At 38.2% G+C, this 7,294-nt stretch overlaps 1 pseudogene; it reads left to right on the top strand.

Moving 5' to 3' along the window:
- Positions 1–5,350: 5,350 nt before the first annotated feature.
- Positions 5,351–5,662, top strand: LOC127676241 (60S ribosomal protein L36-like; annotated as a pseudogene).
- Positions 5,663–7,294: the final 1,632 nt, after the last annotated feature.

Raw genomic sequence — 7,294 nt, 5'->3', positions numbered from 1 at the left:
AGGTTCCTCAAAGGAGCAGCTAGAGAAATGACCCAAAGAGCTGAAGAGATTTTCAGCTCCACAGGAGGAACAAGTACCAACAAGTATACCCAGAGCTCCCAAAGACTAAAACACCAAACAAAGAGGACCAATGGCTCCAGCTACTCATGTAGCAGAGGATGGCTATTTCAGACATCAATGAGAGGAGAGGCCATTGCTGCTATGAAGGCTCGATGCCCCAGTGTAGGGGAATGCCAGGTCAGGAAAGTGTGGGGGGGATTGTTGGTAAACGGGGAGGGGAGATGGGATAGGGTGTTTTTGGAGGGGAAACAAGGAAAGGGAATACCATTTGAAATATAAATAAAGGAAATAGCTAATAAAAAATAAACAAAAAACAAAAAAGTTCAGAACCTAATCCTGAAATTCCTCAGTAGGTAATAAAACCTTTGAGTAATCTGAGCACCTTGGACCTCAGCATTGTACGTGACTTTCTTGGGTCAGTGTTTGAGCACAGAGTGCAATGCAGGCTAAAGAATAACTGATAAGGGCATTGACCTGTGTTATCTAATCCCAGTGGCAATATAAAGAAAAAATGATATCTGACCACTTGGGTGAAAACATTTGAAGATCATTAGTGTAAACACAACAATAACATTTACATTTTAAATTTGTCTCTCATAATTCCATGTAAATTACCTTCATTTGTAACTGCATTGAGACATACCATATTTGTTGTTCCAGTAGAGAAAGATCCTTTCTTCCCTAGACTCACTTGGTCTGAGTGCCTAGGTATCACTAGGTTCCCACCTGTCACAAGATAAACAAGAAGCTAGGAAATTTATATTATTTAGGAAATAGTGTGTAAATTTATTTACTCATGATATTGTATCTCACTAATGTTTATAATTGATAATTTTCATTTAAAACATTTTTTAAAAAATGAATATTGAAGTATGAGTACCAGAAATTCTAATTTTGTACTTTTGATACTCTAAGGTGTACCAAGCAATAATTAAAGTGTAACTGAAATATTTTAAATAAATTCTGTTAGTAGATTGGCACATTTTATTACATGTATATTGGAACATTTCATGTTCTTCAGATAATTGTCAGCTCGACCCATTCTATTTCTTGTTTCGTTGAAGCATTGCAGCAATTAACATATATGTTCAAGTATTAGTGTGGAATTACTTTGCCTTTGGGCCAGGAATTGCAGCTAATGGGAATTTCTTCCTGGGATGATTAAATTCCCTGAGTACTCTCTTTGCAAACAAAGTGGAAGAAATGTATATAATAATAAATAGACTGTTAAATGTTTTGATGGTTTATACACTTTCAAGTTGACTGAAATCATCTAGGAAATCATAGAAGCATATTTCTGATTGTGTCAGAGATTTTCCAGGTGGGATTATCAAATGGCAGGCGTTCCACTCTGAATGTGGGAAGTGTGTGTCCTTTGACCTGGAAGCTGAGGTTGAATAAACAGTAGCAAAGGAGATGGCCACCAGAGGAGTGCACCCCTTCTTCTTTGTTGCCTTTCTGCAAGGCTAAAATGCTGTGCTCCAGCATACTCTACTCCCAGCCATGATGAACAGAATCTTCTGCAGCAATGAGCACTGTTTTTGCTGGCTGACTCACAAGCTCATGCTTAGTTGCCCAGGACCTCCTTCCAGGGAATGGTGGGCAATGTCCACAGTTGCATGGGTCCTCCCCTATCAATTAACAACCCCTCACAGACATGCCTAAAGACCATTTTCATCTTGGTGATCCATAGTTGCTACACTCTTCTCAGGTGAGGCCAAGATATCACTCAAGGTTAACTGAGATATTCTAATAAGATTATTTAACATGTGCATATTTTATTTCAGTTTTCTTCATATGATGGTCAGCTATGCTCAAACTTCTACATGACTCCTTGAAACATGGCATCAATAAACACATATGTGTAAGTATATTTGTGTATTGCTGACTTAAAGTCCTTTCAGTATCATCTATACTGAGAAGTTGTATACTTGGAACAGATTTCATCTTTATTGCTAGTTTCTTCAATAACCACCATATGCATCTCCAGTCTATATCTCCACTGATCATCAGCAGTCTACTGATATTTTTCACAGATCTAGGGGGGAAAATGTAAAATTCCAATTGAAGCTCAAAATACCCTGAAAGTTAAAGTAATTTGGGGAAAAACATAGTAACTAGAAATGTGCAGCACTGAAAAATAAAAGGGAAGAATTATGAAGTTAGTGGAATCTCAGGCTCTTTTACACTCTTTAGTTCAGAGGAACTGCACACTCAGAAAATGTCCTTTTATTTTTATATGACTCATCAGAAAATTTTATATGATTGCACAAAATCACATTAAGTTATATTTTCCACTCACTTTGTGGCAAATGACACGATCTCTCCTATATACCCATGATTGTATACCTATTCAATGATCCCAGGTCCTTGTCCCCTGCTTTCTGCTGGATTTCCCATTGGGAGGGAGTGTGTAACTGAGTCTTCTGGGTTCACTTTCTACATAGTTCTCTTTTACACAGCCTCCTGAATTGTTCAGTTTTTGTATTGACAACTCTTCTTGTCTCTTTCATACAATTGATTTTTTTTACCTTTTTTCCTTAATTGTTTTTAGTTATTTTATTTACATCACAATTGTTATCCTCTTTCCTAGTTTTCCCCTCCAAAACTCCCTATCCTATCTTCTCTCCTCTTGCTCCCCAACCCGTCAACACCCACTTCCCTGTCCTGCTATTCCCCTACACTGGAGCATCCAGACTTCACAGGACCAAGAGCCTCTCCTTTCACTGGTGTCCAACAAGGCCATCCTCTGCTACATATGGTACTGGAGCCATGGGTCCCGCCATGTGTATTCGATTGATGGTGGTTTGGTCCCTGAGAGTTCTGGGGTTACTGGGTGGTTCATATTGTTCCTCCTCTGAGGCTGCAAACACCTATAGCTTCTTGGGTTCTTTCTCTAGATCCTCCATTAGGGTCCCTGTGCTCAGTCCATTGGTTGGCAGTTAGCATCCACTTCTGTATTTGTCAGCCAGTATCAGAGCCTCACAGGGAGCAGCTGTATCAGACTCCTGTCAGCAAGCATTTGTTGGCATCCACAATAGTGTCTGGGTTTAGTAACTGTATGTGGGATTGGCTCCAGGTATGGCAGTCTCTGAATGGCTTTTCCCTTAGTCTCTGCTCCACAATTTGTCTCTGAATCTCCCCCCATGGGCATTTTGATCCTCCTTCTAAGAGGATCAAACTATCCACACTTTGGTGTTCCTTCCTCTTGAGCTTCACACTGTCTGTGAATTGTATCTTAGGTATTCCAAGATTCTGGGCTAATATCCACTGATCAGGGAGTGCATTCCATGTGTGTTCTCTTGTGATTGCGTTACCTCTCTCAGGAAGACATTTTCTAGTTCCATCCATTTGCTAACAATTTCATGAATCTATTGTTTTTAATAGCTGAGTAGTACTCCAGTGTGTAATTGTACAATGTTTTCTGTTTCCATTCCTCTGTTGAGGGACATCTGGGTTCTTTGTTGCTTCTGGCTATTATGTATTCGGCTGCTATGAACCTAGTGGAGCATGTGTCCTTATTACATGTTGGAGCATCTTCTAGGTATATGCCCAGGAGTAGTATATCTGGGTCCTCAGGTAGTGCTATGTTCAATTTTCTGAGGAACTGCCAAACTGAATTGTAGAGTGGTTTTACCAGATTGCAATCCCACCAACAATGGAGGAGTGTTCCTCTTTCTCCACATCCTTACCAGAATCTGCTGTCACCTGAGTTTTAGATCTTACCCATTCAGACTGGTGTGAGGTTGAATCCCAGGGTTGTTTAGATTTTCATTTCGCTGATAATTAAGGATGTTGAACATCTCTCTAGGTGCTTCTCCGCCATTCAGTATTCTTCAGTTGAGAATATTTTGTTTAGCTCTGTACCCAATTTTTATAGAGGAGACATGGAAAGGGGAAAACAGTAGAAATGTAAATAAAGAAAATATCAATAAAAAGAGGAACAAAATATTATTAAATCAAGCCTGGTGAAACATGTTCTGCATATAATGAAACTGTATGTTTGCTTTTTATATAAAATCTTAAGTTTACTGATGCCCCCCAATACACAATACAGCAGGTTTGAAATCTAGTTTATAGGTCCATTTATTCCTCAATGTTTATAAGCTTAAACATCAATTCCATAGTTCCTTTTCAAGTTGTAAGTGTCTCATCAAAGTAGACCAAAATTTACAAGGCTCTGTTACAGAGATGACAAAATATTTTCTTTCACTGTAAGTCCATAATATTCTTCATAGGAGGTATATAGTGAGGGCAACATCCAGGAGAGAGAATGTCTTAGCTTAGTGGTTTCCACAATAACATAAACTCCTTCCTTACTCTACTCTATCAAAGTAAAGAACTGTTAAACACTTTCCAATTAATGTGATGCTCTTATACTACCCTCAAGACACTATTAGAAATTATGAATTCAAAAAGTGAAAACTGGAAAAATGAGTTTACTGATTTCAAATAATTTTATCAAAGATGCTTAAATCAAGAGGGGAAATAAATCTATAAAAATTATTTTAGTTCAGCACAAAGACACATGAATAGATTTTTTTAAATGTTTCTTGAGATTTTTAGTAGTTTTAGTAATAAAAATGTAAATGTTCACTACTTTTGTTTTATATAACAGACTTTTTACTTATTTAAATGAATACATATAATGTAACTTTTTTCCTTTGAATCATATGAAACTTTATTGGTTTGCATACAAAAACAAAAAAGTTTATGATTTCAATTTCATAATATTAATTGCAAACTATAATGTCCACACATATAAATTAATGTAAAGTATAGCCAATTAAATGACAGTCATATTTATCTAGTGCAAAGTTTAAGATGAACCTAAATGAAATACAATTTAATATTGTTTTCTCTTCATTGCCCTAGAAACAAAATTGATTTAGAAGTGATATGGTGACCACCAGTGACTGTGATGTTGTTTTAGCAATTAGCCTATTTAGGCAATATGTTGTTGCACTTCATAAAAATGTTCTCTGGATTAAACACACATGTGTATCATGATTAGAGACAAAGAAGTATAATGTCTATTTGCAATAGACTAATAAATAGAAAACCTGTTTATTTTTCTATTGTTGTCTATGCTATATTATTTATAGAAAATAATGAAATAAACCTAGTCCTCCACAAACCATGAAGTGCACAATATATGATAAAGGTAAACGGATGGAGCCTGGATAATCAAGTAGAAGGAACTAGCAACTTCCAGGAAAGTAGGTTAGAGAATAAGCTTGAAATAACAAACTGGGATTCCGGTCCTGGCCATGGTAGGAGAGCAGCAGCCATGGCCCTGCGCTACCCCATGGCCATGGCCTCAACAAAGCCACAAGGTGAAGAAGAACATCAGGGAACCAAGGCACAGCCGGCCTCGGGGCGCCTCACCAAGCGCACCAAGTTCGTGAGGGATGCGATCCGGGAGGTGCAGGGCTTCGCTCCCCAAGAGCAGCGCGCCCTGGAGTCGCTCAGTGTCCACAGACACGCGCACACTCTAGTTCATCAAGAAGAGGGTGGGCGCGCACATCTGGGCCACGAGAAAGCGGGAGGAGCTGGCAATGTCCTGGCAGCCATGAGGAAGGCAGTCGCCAAGGAAGATTGATGAACCATCTCCCATAAAAGATAGTTCCAAAAAAAGAAAAAAAGAACAAAATGGTAGTCTGCAGAGTTTCAGCAGGTGCACATTTTATTTCTTTTCCTATCACTGCAGTTTACCTGTCTAGACAACTGTCATGGAGGTTTTTATCCTTCAAAAGAAGCAAATTCACTTGCCTTCATGGGCAGGATAATTTGTTTATAAACATTAATATTTGACTTGCCATATGTTCATTTGCTTTTTGGGGCAGGAAACCCTGTAGCACAGGGTGACATAATAAGTTATATAAGATGATACAGGATTTATGCTCTACTTTTCACTGGATCTGGATACTGAGATTGCAAAGATTCAGCACCAGCAAGTTTTATGCAGTGCTGAGGACAAATATCAAAACTTTGTGTCTGTTAACCAAGTAATTTACCAACTGAGTTGTACTACGAATTCTGTGTATTTCATTTAATCAGAGCAAAATGCTTCTCATTATTTAAAAATGTGTGTCACAGCAGAACTGAAAAAAATTAGAACACCATAGATGCAAAGTTGTGCTGACTCCTCTAGTTCAGGCCTGTGTTCAAAACTAGGAAAAGAGAGAGAAGAGAGATGAAGACACCAAGAGTGATAGAGTGAGTAGAATTTTATCTCAGAAATTAAAATAATCTGCACATGATTGGGGTCTGGGATTATGCTGGTTAATATTTTGTCTAACAGAGTCAAACAGGGTGACATTACATATATTATATTCATCTCGCATAATGAAATCATGACCCCCAAACACATGTTCTTTACACTGGCAGTTCCTAAAATTTCAGGGACAATAATATCCAGTCTCAAGGCTGAGGTGAGAAATTGTGCTCATAATGATTGCTTCATGCTGGGGATTTGTGAGAACACATTCTCAGATACTGTAATAGGGCCTCACAAATGAAAAGAATAAGATTCTTTAACAATGAAAATAAATGTATTAGTAAGAAGCCTTTGAGATTGAACAACCCTACACTGACCTGAGCCTTGTGTTCTTTCTTTGAGCTATTTTCCAGAGCTCTGTAAAATGTAAAAAGGCCAGAGGCTGAGGCACTGATCCAGGAAGCTTTGCCCTGTAGCAAAGAGGAACTACACCTGTGACAGGGCAGATTCTAAGGTAATAAGTAAGGTTGTGTGTAAGGAACTTTGAATGTCTGTGAATTTGTAGCACAGCAAACGTGCCCCTTATACCACAAATACAACATTTTGTTCAGGTAGAATGTAATAGGCATTGGATTTCTGAAACCATACAGAAAACAGGATTGTAAACTACCACAGTAACTCTGCATATATGGTAATGAACAGCAGTAACACAAAGTTGTCCATAATTCTTTCTTTGTTATTAAAGAGCCTGTTATAGTAGTGAGGTAATCTGATTTCTGATGTTACGTTTACTTAGCATTACTTGAGTTAACAAGTTTTGGATATACATGAGTTTATAGTGTGGATGCTCATATGCACTGCACATGTGTTGGCACTCACTACACATGTGTACACTTGCTAATGTGTAGGGAAGCTGAGGTTGACAAGACTCTCTTCCTTGACTCTCTGTCTTATAAATTAAGCTTGCTGCATTGTCCAGATCAGCTAGCTGCTTGCTCCTAAGTTTCTGTCTGT

The sequence above is a fragment of the Apodemus sylvaticus genome, chromosome 1 (genome assembly GCF_947179515.1).
Source record: "Apodemus sylvaticus chromosome 1, mApoSyl1.1, whole genome shotgun sequence".
NCBI classification, from domain to species: domain Eukaryota; kingdom Metazoa; phylum Chordata; class Mammalia; order Rodentia; family Muridae; genus Apodemus; species Apodemus sylvaticus.
The sequence above is the reverse complement of the archived record's forward strand: the minus strand, read 5'-3'. Positions and strand labels throughout refer to the sequence as shown.